This window comes from Eucyclogobius newberryi, unplaced genomic scaffold (assembly GCF_026437365.1).
Source record: "Eucyclogobius newberryi isolate DKJ021-1_F unplaced genomic scaffold, fEucNew1.0.hap1 SCAF_12, whole genome shotgun sequence".
In the NCBI taxonomy this organism is placed as follows: Eukaryota; Metazoa; Chordata; class Actinopteri; order Gobiiformes; family Gobiidae; genus Eucyclogobius; species Eucyclogobius newberryi.
The window spans coordinates 15286541-15306249 of record NW_027315746.1 but is presented as its reverse complement, the minus strand read 5'-3'; the positions used below and the strand labels follow the sequence as shown (position 1 = coordinate 15306249).

The window sequence follows — 19709 nt, the reverse complement described above, 5'->3', positions numbered from 1 at the left end:
TACGTTTAAAGCCCATCCGAACTTCATTATCCTCTCCATCTTAATTGCTCAGATGACGGAGACAATGCCTGGATTAATAGCCTCACACAGACTGTAACTGAGCGAAGAGTGAAGGAAGCATAAGGAGGAGGAAGAAGAGGAGGAGGAGAGGGGAAGTCATTGCCTTCCTTACATCTTTTTATTCCACCTAATTTCTCCTTAATTTTTTTGTTTATTTTTGTAATTTTTCCCCTTTTTGGATACTCGGACACGGACTGCAGAGACGCGCCGGGAGGATCCCAAACCGGGCTGAGTGGGTGAGTTACGTGCATGCGTTTTGTGTCGTGCAACAACATCCTGTGCTGTGATGCTCGGGACGCAGGGCAGGGGGGGGGGGGGGAAATCACAGTCATAATCAAAATGAATTTAAAAAAATAAATAACTGTAATTCCTGGCTTCACGTGACTTTTGAGAGCCTGTGCGTTGATGCAGACGTGTCATCGTGCACTGCCTGAACTACATCCAAACTGTCCTCCACGCGCGCGCTTCCGTCACCAGCGGGAAAAAGCCAGCGGCGCACCCAGTCATCTCTCCGCGATTGGCCTGACCCGCGCGAGCGCCACGTCTTTACCTGTCAGCCACTTTGTCATGACGGGGGACGCGCGGAGGAAATGGAAATCGCCGAACTACAGTGCGCCGCGCTGACAAGAAAATAGGTCTCTCCAGTGCGCGCGCGGACGGATGGAAATAACGGGTCTGCGTCGTTGGATGCGCGTTTTGGCAGAAAAAGACAGCTTCATCATCCTCAGGGGCCGTTGAGGTAAACTGTAACGATTCACTCTCACACTATCTCCCCCCGGGGCAGGTAGTGTGAGTGAAGCGGGTGTTGTGGCTGACCAGTGCCGGCAGCAGCAGTGGGGAAGGCGCGCGCGCTTCATCGTGGCGCTATAGGCTCCTGTAGGGGTCAGGGGCACTGCGGGGTCAAGCTGTAAAACACTAAGTCTCAACATGGATGGGAATAAAAGGGGATTGGATCTGCACTCGTAGTGTCTGGCAGGAGGGACAGCAAATGGAAGCTTGTTTTGGAATCAGAAACAGAAATGAGGAAAGGTTTTAATGCAGAGAACTATAGGAACTTGCTTTTCTAGTAAGGTGCAGCATAAAACAATGGATAATAGCAATAATAATAGTGGTACAATGTAGACTATGGTATGTGTATGATAAAGTACGCTTGAGTGCAGCATATATACAGCAAGATCAAAACTGCAAATCCATAATTTGAACTCTCATTGTTATATTTAGGGATGTCAAGATGATTGGTTGGTCAATAGTTGTGATTGCTAGGTCACAATGTAACCGTAAGAAGAACAAAAAAATAATAATAATGTTATGTTTCAAATCTAAATGTAAAGTACTTTTTTTATCCGGCTGTTTTTGTCACATTAACTTTATTTTGTTATTTAGAAAGTTGGATTTCATAAAGCTGGTCACAAACTTGAGGAATAGTTCCATAATGGGAATGATATGATATAAATAATATGAAATGTTTTTTTCCTCACAATATTTATCACAGTATAATTTTATAACGGGAAAATTTGATTTGATAAATTGTCACAACAATGCAAAAATACTTACATTTAGAATTATAACAGCTCTTGTGATTCATCTGATTATTGTCCTGCAGAAATATCACTCAAGTACACCGCTGTAAACTAGATTGCAACATGTTTTAATATTATCATTATTTTGTGTGGTACAGGTTAAGCATGAGACATTTCCGCTTGTAAGGCTGTAACAAAACTTATAGTATCAAACTACTCACACAAATCACATGCATACGAGAACATTCGACCTTTCCTGAATAGTTTTCGATTGGTCTTCTGGATTCTACTTCTTCTACTGTATAAGTACAATACAAAAAATGTTAGTATTGTGAACACTACAAGCCGCATTTGATCAAGCTTGGAACTGGAACCATGAATCTAACATATGTTTCCTCTACAGTGCCGTACGTTTACCTAAGTGAGCGAGCTCCAGAGTTAGAAGTACTCCTGCGTTGTAGTGTAGATACAAACATCGGACGGCAGTAAACATCGATCTGCTGCAGGTTTATGGATGAGAACAGTTTATTGCTTCATGACTTTGTTTTAAAAAATCTAGACAGGCCGCTGGGGGAGACACTTTCAAGACATATTCAGGCAATAATGTACTGTACGAGCCAATGTATGAGAGCCCTGAATATACTGCTTATAACATATTACTTCTTTATTTTGGGCGACTCCATCCACACCAATGTCGGTAATCCAATGTCTATATAATAAAATGGTGGTGATGGTCTCCCAAAGAGTGAATATAGAAGCGACATTTTTCCAAGAAGGAAACTCTCCTGCTGCTAAAAGGAAGCAGCCACAAAAGACACGTTTCAGATCCAACTTCAGATCTGAGCTATAAACTGTTTCATTATTCCACTGGATGTATTGGAAAAGGAATATTTTTGTTTGTTGTAAATGTGTAATGGTTGGTTCGCTTTACTTCCGTTGAGTGAATTGGAGGAAAGTTTGTCTTTACAGAAAATGGGATGATATTCAGTGCTTTTTGGAATCTGTTGCTTCTTAAGGTTAAAGAACACATGAAATTTATTCAGCCTGTGAGACTGTTAGAGTTGTTGTGCTTGGCAGAAAATGGAAAATCTTTATATTGGCAAATGTTTTCATGTTTTGGACACAAAAAAGTTGCAGTTCTAAAAAAGTGCTGTAGTCTATTAACAATTTTTTTTTTCTTGAATTTCTTTTTTCTTTTCTTTTACCATATTTTCTATGAAGTACTATGGCTAAAGTGTACAATAGTATTTTAACTGATGTAATAATGTGTAATATACATGACCATGTCGAAGGTTGTTTGAGCCCAGTCTGTTGTGCATCAGCTAAATATATGTATATGGATATATTTCTGCTTACAGTGAATAGCCTTCACAAAGACATCCATATAACATGGGCTGTGCTCTTCAGACACAAAGGACAAGCATAGCTACTGAAAATGCAGTCTTTTCTGTAACTGTAATTGTGGGCTGTAGGCTCATTATGGGTCACACTGCTTTGCATTGTGGAGTTTCTGAAAGCAGCTGTATTGATGGACTTTCGAGACTTGGTTTTTACAGCATGATGTGTCTCTATGGTATTGAATGTAGCTTTACTTTATAAATGCCTCATGAGGGAAATGCATTCTCTGCATTTGACCTAGGGCTGGGCAATGGTCTCATATTTATCAATCTTATTTTTCAATTAGATTTTATTTGGTCTTGGTAAAAATGGCTTATAGTAATGATTTCATGAACATAAACTATACGGACTTTTAATCTGTGCCAAATAGCACAAATAGTATAAAATGTTAGCCTCCAAAGTCTGACTTCTGCTCAAAAAACACACATTTTTACTGACAGAGGATCGACTGGACTCTCGATTCAAAAACCCACCCATATAATTGAAGATTTTACATAGCTATCTCGATCTGTCAATCTTTCAATTTATGGCCCAGCCCTAATTTGACCCATCCTACAACCAGTGCCGCTGGGGCGACCTTTCAGGAGCAGTGAGCAGCTGCAGCACAGCACTCGAGGACTTGTAGGATATGCAGATGTCCTCCCCCTGTTGCCATGGTGACAGGAATGCGGGCTAGGTGTTATCTACTGCCCGTGTGGAGTTTTACACCCCTCAGAAGAAAGAGGATGTAATAGTGACAACAGAGACGCTCTGAACTTTGAAAATAACTTTTCATCAAATGACTCCTTTTGGATTACAGAGAGTAACGATCTCTCCAAGACAAACGCTCAAACGCTGAAAGACTCTGCGGTTTTAGTGGTTTTAATAGACAATCATCAGATTGCAAAAATGTGTCCACCAGATGACTTTACATGTACATATTGTGATATCGTGTTTAACATGTCATTTTAACTGTTTCATAACTTGTTTTGTGGCCAATTTTACCTTTTGTGTAACTCTTGTGGCCTAAAGCCAGATCTCGTCTCCTTATCAGCTCTGACCCCAGCGTGCATGCTGATTGGCTGAAGCCACGGCGCCAAAACCCCCGCGGGGTAAGACAAAAGGAAAGAACAGGGAGTTACAGACCAGTACCATCCGAGCTCCAGAGCGAGTTCCATCCGAGTTTCTTTCGAAGCTCGACCCTCCATCCAGGGTCCCACCAGCAGGGTCCATGAGGCCTTGGGAGCAGGCCTCGGGCCTAGTTAGCGTGAGCGATGCTACGCTACGGGACAAAGACTTTTCCAAGAGAAGCTAATGTTCCCTCCCGGAATTAAGAAACCTGTGCCCGTTTTTAAAAACGTGATTGATGCTGCATCACGCAAAATCAAGCAAGGACCTTTCGCAACTTTTTCAAGTCCACAGCCTTTTAGATCAGCCACATCGGTGGAGCAGCACGACGGCCTTTTCATTCGGGAACGCCTCAGAGCCAAGGAAAACGCCTCAGAGCCAAGGAGAACGCCTCAGAGCCAAGGAGAACGCCTCAGAGCCAAGGAGAACGCCTCAGAGCCAAGGAGAACGCAGATCGCAGAACCGATCCAGTCCTTCTTTGGCCAGACAACGTCAGAGCCGAACTCCAGAGCAGGTCCTTGGACCCCACGCGGGCCCTTGGACCCCAAGCAGGCCCTTGGACCCCACGCAGGCCCTTGGACCCCACGCAGGCCCGTCTCCTCAGGATCACAGCTTCTGGTTCCGTTCGTATGAATGCACCTCACAGGCTGGCTGAATTTCATCTTAGAGTTAACTCTTGCACACACCTAGATAGATCTAGAACCATCATGTCTAGTGTTTTCCATCTGTTATCGACTCATTTGCATATTCCTGATTCATATTTATCTGTTTAATTCTTTGGTCATTAAATCTTCATAACCCACATTTGGTTAAGTTTTCCTTCATTTCCAGAAAAGGGGTCAATGTCACGGTTACGTTCTCAAACCTTTAGACCTACGAGCAAATTAATTTCTAATTAATTAATTAATCTAGATATCTGATTTTAGAGTTGTTAAATTGCAGATTATCCGGCTGGTGCCCCATTCTTCTCTTAAAAAATATGATTCAAACTTACCCACACTTAGGCAGTGTGTCATGTTTGAATTCTTGAGCAATTCTTTAATCAATATCAAACCTGAATGCCCCGCCCCCTTTACAAGTGGGTGGACATTCATAACCTTACAGTACTTGTACTAGTATGTTACCCTACAGACTCATCTCCAAATCTTGAGCTCAGCTCGAAATATTGATCTAATACAACTCAAGAATAGAAACAGGTCCATTGCAGTTCAAACTGCAGGACTGATTCATTGCCGTGGTATCGGCTCTTCACAGAAGCATTTCAACCTAACAAGTAGATTTTCATTTACAATGTTTTTACTTTTGGTTAAACATTATTAATAGTTAAAAAGTATAGAACCGTGGATGTGGACCTGTGGTAACAGTGTTGTATCACTCAAACATGCTTGAGTGAGTAAGATGAGGGGAAACCATTACATGTCATGACAAGACAAAAGTATGTCTCCTTGTGTAAGGATGTTCATGTCATGGGATGTTTGAGGACCATCAACAAAGGAAAAGTAAAGCACATCTACACATAAAATGTATATCTTCTGTTCTGTCGACTTTTTTCATTATGAAAGACTTGTGGATTCATCACTCTTTCTTCTTTGTGCACGTATAACGTGTGCAGGCAGCCCACTTGTATTGATTGACATGTATGCCTCTTTTATCTTCAGGCTTATGCAGTGAAAAATCTTTGAACAATGTTACCAACGCTATTTGACATCTAGAGCTGAAGTAAATGTTTATTGATTCATGTGGTTGAACTGTAGCTTTGGTGTGAGCAAGGTTTATGATTTACTCGGACGAACCGCTTCTCAAAGGCACATCAGCATTTCTGTCGGAGCCTTCGTCAAAGTCACATGTGCTTTATGCTGCGCTTTCAAATTGGGACAATGATGAGAATAAGAGCATGTCAATGTGAACGTATCATTATGAGTGAAGCTATTCAATCGATTGAAATGATCAGGATAACGTTCTAGTATTATATATTCTTCTCTCTACCACATGGGGTCAAAAACATATTAGTTATAAAAGATGCAATGTGCAAAGTACAGTTCACAGTTTACAGACAATTGTAGCTATTCATGGTTTTCAAAATGTAGGGCAGTTTTTAAACTTACTTTTTAAATGTACTTTACCTAAAGTACATAATCTGAATTTAGTACAAACTCATTCAGTTCAGTTCACACAAGATGCATCAATATTTGAGAAAAGACTAAAATATTTACTGCGCAACTGACAAAAATAAGCCTTTCACTTGCCATGGTAACGATAAGACCCACAGCTAGGGATGTCAAGTAACATCACGAAAAAACACCAGGGAATTTCTTAATTCACAACTATATGAATTCAATTTTTCTAAATGAAATAAAGTAATGGTAATTTAACAGTTATTCAAATGAAAGAGCTCTTTGCTTTACGTCTTTTGGAGTGTAGCTTGAATTTGCCCAAATGCTTCTAAAATGTTCACAATTATAATACTTTAGTTCTTGCGTTTATCTTATGACCCGAATAATCACAATGATTGATTAATAACACCTTTTTGACATCCCTACCAAAAACTAGAGGTGAGTGATATTGTCAAAAAATTGCATCTTGACAATAATCAAACAATATTATGTCAATCCAACAGAAACGTGTTAAAACATGTCTTTAAATGTTGAGGCTAAGCAAATGTGAAAGTTATAAAAAAAAAGATTTACAAAAGTGTAGAAATATCACCTTATACTCTTAATTGAAAGCTTATAACATCACTTTTTTTTCATTTTCAGTTTTAATCAACTAATTTTGTAGCATTTCTTTTAAACTAAAAATGATGGTCAAATAACAGCACACAGATTCATAAATATGCAATGAAGATAATCGAGCACGGCCTGATCTTGGTGAAACAAGGCACCGGGATCATGACAGACCCTCAACATCCTCTATCTTCAGAACACAATACGTTAACGTCATGAAGAAGGTGCCGCATTCCCAACTGCAAATGTAACTGTCTCAAACTGTCTTTTATCCACACATCAATTAAACTACTGAACTCTAAATGACTTTAAGAAGCACATTGCACTTAACATATCTCAAGCATAATGTACTGTACCATCTTATGCACTTTCTAGTTTTTGTCATAGTTTTTGTATTATTTATATATCTTAATTTTAATTGCGTCTTTGCTGTTGTTGAATGTTTGTTGCTGTTCTTCATGTAATGTGGCAAATATTTCACCGAGTCCAAGACAATAAAGTTGAATCTTATCATATCTTAATGAACGTCGGTATACAAATCACGTCACCGTCACTACACGAGTATTGTCTTTTGCTGTGGTGACTTATTTAATTTCTGCAACCTCTGTGCTATTCAACAAGTAATCAGAGAATGAATTCACTCCCAATACACTTAGCTGTCTTTTTATTGACTTTATTAAGGCGCTTGCACCGTTGCTGCTGTGTGTCCGCCGTCCAAAGCATCACCTTCAAAGGAATTACACCAAACAATGCCTCAACACCAGTGCTCTGCAGCGCTGGCCTGCCCCTTGTGGCCAATCCGTGGTATTTGTGGTGTGTTGTTGAGGGGGGAAAAGGGGCACAGAGGAGCGTTGGAAGTGAGCTACATGAAACACAGTTAAAGGCCCAGTCTTTCTGTCTTTGTGGCCCAGTATCCCTTTGTCTTTGTACTTCAAAGTCCAGAGCCTTCATAGGAAGAAACCTCCCTCTGCAGCGCTAGAGTCTGTGGAGACAACTGTACGGATGCTCCATTGTTTACTATATGCCGGCATTAATCCAGAGAAGTTGGCAAAGTCAGAGAGCTGGTGACATTTGAATCTCGACAGGAGGTGAAGCAGTCGTAGGGAGAGTATTTCGAGCTGGTGGTGGGTATAGTCAAAAAAGGCTGTTTTTACTACTGCGCAGTAAAAACAGATTATTTTTAATCCATGGGGGAATGTGCGGGATTCAAATGTTCTTACTGCAAAATTGTGCAGCAAACACAGATCAATTGCAATTTTTTTTTTTTTTTTTTTTACTTGGGCTGACAAAACTATTCATAAATACGCATGGATATTAGTATAAAGCACATACTGTTTACTTATGTATTTATTTCATTTGTGAATATATTTAGAATGCAATGTAGGCCTGTCACAATAACATGTTGTGTTATAAATACAGAAAATATTGAGATAAATGACAATATTGAAACTACTTTGTGCCACGGACACAATAACCCTGCAGGAAATGACTCTAAATTCATAATATACAATTTACTTTAAAACATTATAAGCAGGAAAATATAAAAACCTGAATTTAAACACTCAAATATTTAGTGAGTGTCTGTAATGAGTCATACACGTTATTTAGTTTACCTTCTATAGATTCAATCTTATTTTTACTACAAAAAGATTAGAAAAAGGCTCCATAAGTGCCACCACAAGAAATGGTACATATGATTTGCAAACCCGCAATAGAAATGGCATGTGGTAATATAATCATTGAAATATTGAGTGTAAAAGTCACTAGCCATGTCCATGTATTGGGAGTTCAGTTATACGAATATTTAAAACCAATCTGGAATGAAGTTTTAATGGAGGCAAACCAAGTACTTTTAAATCATTACAAGTTCCTCTTTTCAGCTGCACTAAACTGAACTCTGACATCTCTGCTCCGTCTGTGATTTGAGTATCTGTAACATCAAAATGCTTTTAAAGACAGTTTGATTTTTGTGCATACTAAAGTCAGACCTTCCTCACTTCAATCCAGCTTTGATACAAACCCACCGGGTTTTCTTCTTTGCAATGGTGCTTCCAATTTATTTGACACACTACAGCGTGCATTACAATTAGCCAATTGCTGGATTCATATGCAGTAAATGTGTTGGAGAAAGAAACTTGCCCCTAGAATAAAGATGAATCTTGAAAGACATTTATCACTATAAAGCAAATTATCATTCAAAATATGATTAATTGTATGTAAAAATATTACATTTGTAGTGTGTGTAGTCTTTGTTAAATCATAAGATGTGGCAGAGTGGTTAGCGCTTTCACCACTGACCAACGACATCCATTCTTCATTCTTAGCCCTCCACACACTTTGTAAATTCCTTATCAGTGGTTAAAAGTAAATATATATTTTTTTAAATGCATCTGTGTCCGAATATGCATATATTTTCCACAATATTTATTTATTTGTATTTATCATAGATTATTATTTCTATAATTCTAAAAACTACATAATCTCAGCACATTGTCTTTTTGGGAGGGCACATTAAACCTATTCATTGACCTCTATGTTTTTTCAGGGGAGTCCTGGCTTTAGAGAGGAGAACTGTGTCACGGTACTTTTCAACTCTGAAAATAACTTGACAATTTTTCAGTACGGGCGGATGGACAGCTTCAATAAATGAACTTTCTTTTGACCACAATATCTGCTGATTGCACAAGCATCTGTTGGCTCTCCTGGCTGCACAATCTTCTCTTTAGCCGCTCTGCATCCTGACAATGATTAGAAAGGACATTTAGTGGAGAGAAATACAATGATTATGAGTTGCAAAAATTGATCCGAGTATTGAGTGTGGTTTTCCATCAAGGCTGACATCCAGACTCCGTCATTGATTTTCTTTTTTATTCTTACTACTGTTAACTGGGCCCCTATCTGCTCCCATTTAAACAAGCTACTTTAAGTCAAGCAAATTATATCAGCAACTGGACCTTGCCAACCCACAAATATGATTTTTTTTTAAATATTTAGTGGGGTAAGAGGACAAATTTGTAGAGGTATAAAATTAGCTGTAGTAATTCTTTAAGTGTAAGTATAGATTGGGTTGTCAAATAAATAAATAAATAAATAAATGAATAAATAAATAAATAAATGAATAAATAAATAAATAAATAAATAAATAAATAAATAAATACATACATAAATACATAAATACATAAATACATAAATACATAAATACATAAATAAATAAATAAATACATACATAAATAAATAAATAAATTGTATTAATGAATCCTAAAACAAGTATCGAAACTAGATACTTATTTGAACAAGTATCGAAACAACAGCAACAACAACAATGGACCTTTCCTGAACAGTTTCAGAAGGGTCTTAAAAAAAAAAAAAAAATCTGAATAGCATAAGACCACATGCTAATATTTAAAGGCACTGTACCTGATTTTTGAACATGAAAAACAGACTTTGTTCATTTTAAACTCTTTGCAGCAGTCCACATGTATCAATCTTTTATCTAATACATTCCCATATTCAAAGCAATAAGTTTAAAAGTGCTTTTTGCCGCAACAGTCAAGCTAACAAACATTAGCATGCTAACACTTCCTGCTTCCACCTAAAACGTACACAAAGTGGAATCTGTGTGTAGTAAGAATGAACCAGAATGCACTTCTAGTTTGGCAATAGTATTTCCTTCACTTTTATCATTATTAAACACTACATCACCATTTCCGTTGCTATAGTTTTCGTCGATAGCGGTGGGATCGGTTGTGTGCGCTGTAGCAATTATTACTCCTTAAAAGTAGGCCATCAAATTTAGGGTAACCGTGCACAAATCAAGTCAAAGATTCCGGCGCCACCTTGTCTCTCAGATCAGTGCTGTTCCTCCCCGTTGGCCCCGGAATATATTTCACAGCGCGCAGGTTTGCGTTAGATGAAGTGGGTCGCTCCAGAGTGGAATGGAGTGGAACAGCGAGAGCGCGTTAAAGCAGATGTATCAGTGCGGCTAACTTGAGCCTGAACATCTGGGAGGAGGCGATAATAGCCAGTCTGCCCGCCTAGCCACATCGCGACAGGCCCCAGGAGAAGCTCGTACTTGTGCTAAGCATGCTACGGCAAAGCATTCAATATGTCACACTTTAAGAACTTCGATTAAATTGTAAAGTTTGGGATCGTGAAATGGACTATCGCATGGTTCTTCAAGGTCTTCGGGGTAAAACTGCCTCAGCTATTTGTCTGCATGTTTGTATTGGTGCTAGAACATACTGTATTTGCAAGATATTTTACTAACCCTTTTATATTACAGTTTTTTTTCAATCGCTTCGACACACTTCTGCATTCAAAATTGACCTTTGCCAAAAAGCTCACACAAAATCCCAGAGAGAGTTTCGGTTTTCTCAAACAACATTTTTGCTCAGAAAAATAAAAGATGTGACCCCCTAAAAGCAAGTTTTACCATCAAAACTTTGAAGCTGCTGCTCAGAAGTCTCAGTCCTGATCTCAGTGACCAAAGCTCTCGTGAGTTTCGTGCAGGCTGCCATTGGGTTCAGACTTCACACATTTGAATTTAGTGCTGGAAGAGTTGTTTTTTTCCCCAAGACCAGTCAATATATTGAAATAATTTGGTAGAAAATATAATTCATATAAATACCGGTATATGCATTTCTATTTCATTTTATCAAGATATTTTTGCTGAAGATTAGGATTATTTAGAGAAGTCACCAAAGCAAAATGTTATGTATTAGAAGACATTTACACCAACATCTCACTGTGTAAATGTATACTGCATACTGTATGTAGGATGTCATCACTTATACTTCACTCTCTGCTGAGACCATTGTCACGACTTGATTCATGTGTGTCACCCTTTGTTGTTTGATTTTGGGTTGAAGTCCTTTACTGTGTGTAAACAGCCCTGTAGTCTTGGGAAAACTGCAGGAAAATCAATGAACATGAATGTAGTGAGAAAGAGCCCACTAACTGCGTGAACTGAGAAACATTCCAAATGATTTGACCACTGAAGCCCCTGTTTAGATTAATGTTTGAACATGATTATAATGGTGTGACCTGGTGGCAGCCTAAAAATTGCTGAATTCATGAATGTGAAATTGTTATTACAAAATTCATGATTGGAGCTTAGGGATCGTGTAAGATTTCATGCCACAAGAGCTCAAAAACAGAACAATGTGCACATTATGTGGAAAATAAGCTTGTGAGATTTTAAATTTGGGCATAACAAATGTTTACACTGGTGAGTTACATCTTTTGAGAAACTTTAGTTCCATAAAGCAGTGCTCCAATGATTGCAAAAAAAGGAAATAAAATAAATACTAAATTGTAAAGCCAAAATTGCGGACAGAACCAAACAATTTGTTTAATATGTCAAAATTGTATCTCTTCTCATTCTCAGAACTGTGTCTTGTGAATTATAAGGTTCTATATCGATATGAACATTTAATTAGTCATATATTCTTTTTCCTGGATACCTTCTGTACACTTTTACACATCAAGCTTTTGTAGGAATTGGTGAATATATTGTTTTCATTGTGCTTTATGAGTGGTCAGAACTTTAAACTTCAATATCTCAGAACTACCACGAACGCAGATAAAACCCCATAACTCTAAAGGGGTGGACGATATCTACAATCAATTACATGTACAAGTTTTCTAATCTGCACCTTTTTGCACATAGAAGTCAATGGAACTGGTGCAACTAAAATCCTTTTAAGATTTAGATAAATGTTTGGCCTGTATAATTAACTAGAATAGAATAGACAATGGAGCTTACAACAAAAGAGTCGTCTGCCTGGTTTGAACTTGTGCTTTTGAATAAGCAACTCACCTTTACACAAACTGAAGAAGGTGCAAAGTACAGTCATTGCATCATGTTTATTCGACTCTAAAATCTCCAAGTGAAATGGCCAAAATCCCACTGAAATCATGCTAATTCATATCCACGGGAGGACTGTGTTTCATGTTACATTCTTAGCTCGAGCCAGGTTTGGAACTGCACATTTGTCTGCCTCATTTTGCACGCCTGATTACATATTTAATTCATGAGTTGACATTCATAAAAAGCATGTTAATAACCCCTTCTCTTCCTCTTCAGCTTTGCACGTTTTGGCTGACTAACCCTGCACTTGTTTTGTGCTTTGAACTCACCGGTGCATGCAGATTTGGGAGCACACTCATGCGAATACGACTCCACCGACGGCATAGATTTTTATCACTGGGGATAATACGGTGAAATTAAATGCCTGGGAGAAATACTGTGCGTGAGGCTTTTGAACTCGATCAATATTTATAAATAATAAAGCATTTGAGGGGAGAAGTACAGCGGATGCTAAAGATTGGTGGTGTTTGAAGATGCTATATGTTTCGAAGAGGGCAGGGTTAACTGTGCTCTATAGGACATATATTGAAGGAAAAAGATCTTATCTCAAGTGCAATATCCAGTAATAACAGTAACAAGAAACATCAATGACTCAACACATGGCTCTAAAACGCACCAGCTTACGCAAACCCAAGTACAGTTTTATTGATGGGAAACACAGCCTGTATATATAGTAATGCTGCAGGAATGTCGATGGCAATGTAAGTGAAAAGCAAGCGTAGGAACTGATGGACAACTGATTATTGATTCATATTGAAAGTGTTGTTTGTGGGGAATTGTTTCATTGACTGGTTTAGGAAGAAAACATAAGCAGCTAGAAGTGCGCTTGGAATTAAATTTGTAAATTGTAATCTATTCTACAGATTTGAGCTGTAAGGATTTAAATCGTTTTTTTTTTAATAATTGATCCTCTCTAAACCTTTGTAATATATAGATGGTTGATTCCCAAATTAGACCAGGGTTGTTGTCTAAATGAAGGTACGTTTAAAAAACAACAACTACATTATTCCCTCTATTTGTTCAAATTTGAACAGAAGATAATATAGTCGAGTAATGATTTATACTTAACTATACAAACCAACCGACCAACCAACCGACCAACCCACCAACCCACCAACCAACCGACCAACCGACCAACCAACCAACCAACCAACCCACCGACCCACCAACCCACCCACCAACCAACCAAGCAACCAACCGACCAACCAACCAACCAACCCACCGACCCACCAACCCACCCACCAACCAAGCAACCAACCAACCAACCAACCAACCAACCAACCAAGCGACCAACCAACCAACCAACCAACCATCCAACCAACCAACAGACCAACCATCCAACCAACCGACCAACTAACCGACCAACCATCCAACCAACCGACCAACCCACCAACCAACAACCAACCAACAAACCATCCAACCAACCAACAGACCAACCATCCAACCAACCAACCGACCAACCAACCGACCAACCAACCAACCGACCAACCATCCAACCGACCAACCAATATTTATAAAGCCCTTTACCACACTCAAGGTGACCAAAGAGCTTCACAATTAAAATCAAATCTAGGTGTCTTTAAGTACTAATGCTTTTCATAACCTCACTTTGTGGTCTGGTGTGAGTTACCATGGATACACTGTACAAACAACAGGATGGTCTGAAAACTGGAAAATGAAAAATGGATTCAAACAATACTTTTTATAAAGCCCGATCAATACAACAACTCTTTGGTGATATTCAACAAGAAAAGGTGGACATGTGACTATTGTGGCTTTAATGTTATTTGAGAGGGCCTTGTCTAACCGCACAGATCATCTCACCCAATCATATCCCACTTGTAAATTCACACTGAAACAGCCTTAAACGATATAAGGAATTCCTACATGGCAACATTTCACAAGTTTAGAACATCCATCATGGCTGCACCCTGCGTTTGCTGAAAGTTTAACATCCGACGGTTAACATATTGATTGTTGCTCTCTACCGCCCACTGCTGTCTGTGAACCCGCTTCTGTGCAGCGCCTCGGCCTTTGCAGTTATAAACGCATTTTTGTGCTAATGCTGCTAACGTCTTCACAGCGCTAATGAAAACAAAAGCATAAATTCACTTTTCATCGATTTATAACTTACAAATGTAATAACACTCTCCATGCTAATATATTTACTATTTCGGATCCACATTTTGGTTATTATTAGCACAATTAACACTGCTTTTCATTATTCGCTCATACTTTTTACGACTGGGCACAGAAACTGGGAGAAAACGTCCCCCCGAGGTTCGAGTTCTGACCTCCGTTGACAACTGAAGCATTAGTCCTTTCTTTTAGAATTATGAATCATCAACACAAACTTGACTTTTTCCCACCTTGTTCAAATCCAGTCTTTCCCATTGACCCTGTCCAAATTTGAAGCAGCACGCTCCACCCGGCCCCCCTCCCCCAGATCCCAATGAGCGCTCCACAAACTAAACATCTTCTATGACGTCTACCACGATTGGCTCGTCAAGGTCACTAACGACGCCGCATGAAAGAAGACATCACAGCCTTAATGAAGTCGTACATCACGTTTAGCATATGCTTCAATTAGAGGCTTCACACAGATTATTGAGAAGATATTATCCGAGTGCATTCATTAGTTAGGCTCCAGTAGTTTGTCGTCTGATTAAGAGCGGAAAGGGGAATCGCTGCTTTCGACTGGGGCGCCACTGGTGCTGTGGATGGAACATGTTTGGTTTAGTGTAATTGATAGTCGATTTAAGAAGATGTATTTGTTCTGTCGTGATGAGCGGTCGTCTATGATGTTGTATGTCAGAGGAAGTTAGGGGTGTGCATTGCCATCACGATCCTTATGTCACAATAGAATATTTCCCGATACATTCCAAAACTAATGTCAAGGACGATTCATTAACATTTGTCTTTCACTTGGTATTTCACAAAATGTAAACAGTCACTTTGTCTGTTTTGATGAGTCAAACAATAAGACACATAAGCTACTAAAGCTCAGTGAAAGTATTGATACTGAATGACTCACAGTCGGAAGGTTTTGAGTCACGATTCCAGACAAACAAACAGGCGTAGGAACTAAAACAGGGCAGACCAAGATGCCGGTTTGTTTACCATCACATTCTATGAGTCACAGAGTCATCTTCATCTGTTCGGACAGTTTTGGTTCCTACACCGGCAAAAGTCAAAATGTTCACGCTTTGTAAAGCCAGAAATTATATGTGAAATACAATAAAATGTTATGGATGGATAGGAATTAGAATGGACACTCCCTTCGTACATTTCTCCACTCATTGGAAATCCGCCCTCAGAAACACTGTCAGTGCCGTGCTTTGTTAGTTTTTACCTTTGACTTGCTCTCTTTCCCACTGTGTCATTGATGTGATTGAACAACATCGAGCTTATGATAAAACAACACATCCTCAGCACATGAGACCACTATGGCGTTTCTTTGTCTGAACGGGTCTTGACTTGATAGATCTAGTTTAGTTACTGTTGAAAGCCCTATTGACATTGAAATTAACTGAAATCCAGGCAACAATGCAGGCTCATTAATATGCGTGACGTCATTAACATATCCTGATACTTGCATCAGAGTATTGATGCCAGATCACCCCTAGTGGTGGAAAAGGCAACATACTTCAGTGTCTTTTTTATGCTCTTTTTAAATTGTTTTTATGTATAAAAAACAAATATGGCAAGCATAATTAAGTCAGTCTGTGTCCCTTTTATATCTGCATTTGTTCCAATGTCTCCCACAATTGTACATTTTCAGATTTGGTGCAAACGTATTAATGCCCGATGTTATTTCAGTCCAGTCCTTGATAATCCAATTTGTCCCTGTCATCTATTTAATTGTTATTCTATTTTTTTCTGCAGCCAAAAGTACATTCCATAGGTATCCATCAATTGTTTCCTTTGCTGGAGTTGTACATCCAGGACACATTGTTTTAAAGTCTAGTTTCGAAGCATTAAAATTAAACACTAATGTAAATATTGCAGAAGAAAAATACTCCTGCAACTACTATTACTGCAGCTATTTCTACTTTTACTTTCAGTTGTCATTCTTACTTCGAGTACTGGTTCATAAAGTACAGATTTATCATGTTTTGTAGGGAATGTATATGTGTGAGTATATGTTTCCCTGTTTTTAAAGTATTTAAAAGTCAGTAGTGTTATATAATAAAAAACGCACCGATTTATATGTATTGTCAACATTCCCAATACTGCTCTACAATTGCAATAATGTAAGGCAAAATATTTGAGTGTTGAGTTGAGGTGTTGCCTAATTTTTGGTGAACAGTCCTGTTGGTGATAAATTCCTAAATGTGTCGCTCATTCACAAAGTATTAATTTTCATTTTGCAGAAAATATGATAGAAAAGTGAATAATGGATATGTATCACAAGGTCAAGAAGCACAAGTTATCATGTTGTGTGAGTTATGAATAGCACAGCCCTTGAAACATGTCTGCTGAAGTTAGTTTTACAAATACAATGACCTTTCATCACTAATCCTTGGAACACAAAAGTTGAAGCCTACAGTATTTCAGCCTCACCTACTCATCACAGCAGCACAAAGAAAATCCTTCCAGGCTGGTTTTATTTAACTTGTACACGACACCTTTAGTGGTCCTTTGACTTCCAGCAGTGTTCACTTAACACTGAGGCCATACTGTCATTCTGCCCTCGCCACTTAAGATGAAACAAACCATGAAAAATCACTTTTAAAGCAAGCCTAGCTAAAAAATGCAATAAGGAGCATCATATATGCCATCAGAAATTGTATTAAAAGTTAGAACAGGCTATTAAATTGCTTTTTTATTGTGCAATTCAGTTCTGTAACAATGCAATCACTGAAGCTGGGCTTTTTACATAAAATCAATTTATTTTCTTGTACAAGCAGGCCCACTACTCTTCTTAAATCTGATTTGCCACTTAATTTAATTTTACATGGCGTGTGTGTGTGTAAACAAGATGAATAAACATGCTTCAGTTCTGGTGAAGATGGATATCTGTTACTGCCACACAATCAGTTTATCAAATGATATTGTAATGTTTGTTATTGTGATCTGCAAATAGCCGCTGTAATAATTTTGTTTTGGGCCAGTTTCTATTTCCCATTGCCAGTGTTTGAGTCAATTTAATGTTGCAATCATTTAGTATCATGTCTTTTCCACAATAAATTCAGTTTTACTCTCTACGGAAACGATGGAAAACTACTAGCTTTGTGTTCATGGTTATTCAGGGGGAAATTCGACAAAATACTTACTACTTTGCTTTTCTACTCCAGATTTTACTTTCAATTAAAATGTATTGATGAGATAGTATTCCCATTATTACTTTTGGTTTATTTTATTTCACCTTTTAGGTAGCCGATCTGGTCAATTTGCAGCAGTGCAAAGAATAGGCAGCAGCACATTTATAAAGGCATATTCGTTCAGTCATTGGTAATAGGGCATATTATATTTTGTCACTAAAAAGTTATCAAAACGATCCCTGTTTGAAAGTGACATTTCTTAGATACCAAACATCGGGAACACCGAGTACCTTCGAAAAGGAGTCTATTATTTCGAAACCAAAATTACAATTTTATTTCCTACTGTGGTGCCCAACCTTTTAATTGTCTCAAGTAGCCCCTAGCTTTACACCCACACTCTATCCTGATGTTTCTTTAGTAATTTAGTAATATATCCAATTACTATTTCACCAATTAAAGCTATTATATTTTCCTGTTTTTATGATATCGATCTCCAAAATATTCTGCAGAAACATTATTACCCTCGGGCCTCAGACTGATTCTTCCTGTACATTCTATACTTAGTCGTTTCCACCCATTTTGTTTTTCCTCTAAAGCAGCTATACAATGTTTGTTTTGATGCCATAAGTGGTGTCCCTGATTAGCTAATCCACCTGTCAATCACACGGTGTGGTTTTGCTCCAGGAAGAAAATGAGAATTTGTAACTTCACCACAGCATTGTTAAAGCAGAACTAGGTAACATTTTCACCTCATTGGGCGTCTTTTTAAGTCCCTATGACAGTTACATATGTATTTTCGGGGTGTTTGAGGCGTCCATCGTCACCCCTTGAGGTCTGCGGAGAACCAGCCTTGCAACATTCAGACATCGACCTGAAAACAACTCTCCTGAGAAACCCTGGCTTTAAAAAAACATATATTTGGTAATATGAAATGTTTTGTATGTAATTATACTGTTTTATTATGATATTTGCGTCTATTTTCTGACAATGTCTTTTCACTACTTCTATCGTAATCTTAGTTCTGCTTCAATAACAAGAAACATAATGCTAGAACCAAGGGTGGGTGATCTTCCCAAAAAATGTATCGCAGTTTTCTTAGAGCCAGATCAAAATGTTATTATCTTATTAACATACTAACATACAAACTATAAGAGGTAACTAAGTAATCTACTTCTTCTGACAGTTCATATTTAACCGTCATTGGTCAAATCCACCTGTCACTCACTCAGATATCTCCAGAAGCTGACCAATGATAGGAGTCGATAGGGAAAACATGACCGTATTATCAAAATAGCAGCTTGAGAAAGGAATCAGTCCTTTTTTGAACTGTAATTGTCCCATCCATCTCCGCAGCACTATGGGGAAATCTATGTAACCTGAGCTCAAAGATCATGACAAGGAGTGTGCTATGTCCAGCTGATCCCTCTATTATGAAACAGTTCAGTGCCTCTCTGTGTTGCTCAAATTCCAGGGTAAAGAGCACCAGAAAATGATCTCATTGATGGCGATCTTGAAAAACAGAGTGAAACTATAGCAGAAAACCTGTAGTAAGCCCCGGCCCACATACAATAAATCACTGCTTGCCCTTATCGCGGGGGTCATCGGCAAATCGTCCATTTAATGTTCAACAGTGAAAGCCGGTATGATGTCAGCGGAAGATAAAATGGAATTTCTTCATCGCTTTGGTCAAGGGAAGACGACTGAGAAAATTATTTATTGGACATGTGGAGGAAGTCCGCTGAGATCAAAGCCCCAGGATGCACCCCCG

The 19709-nt window shown here is 38.5% G+C and overlaps 1 protein-coding gene across 1 annotated transcript in view; it reads left to right on the top strand.

Moving 5' to 3' along the window:
* The first annotated feature begins 205 nt into the window (after positions 1-205).
* brinp2 (bone morphogenetic protein/retinoic acid inducible neural-specific 2) overlaps positions 206-19709 on the top strand; it is a 196166-nt gene continuing 176662 nt past the window's right edge. The window contains exon 1 of the mRNA XM_072440941.1: positions 206-296. The gene's annotated coding sequence lies outside the window, so the exon portion shown is untranslated. The remainder of the gene's footprint in view (positions 297-19709) is intronic.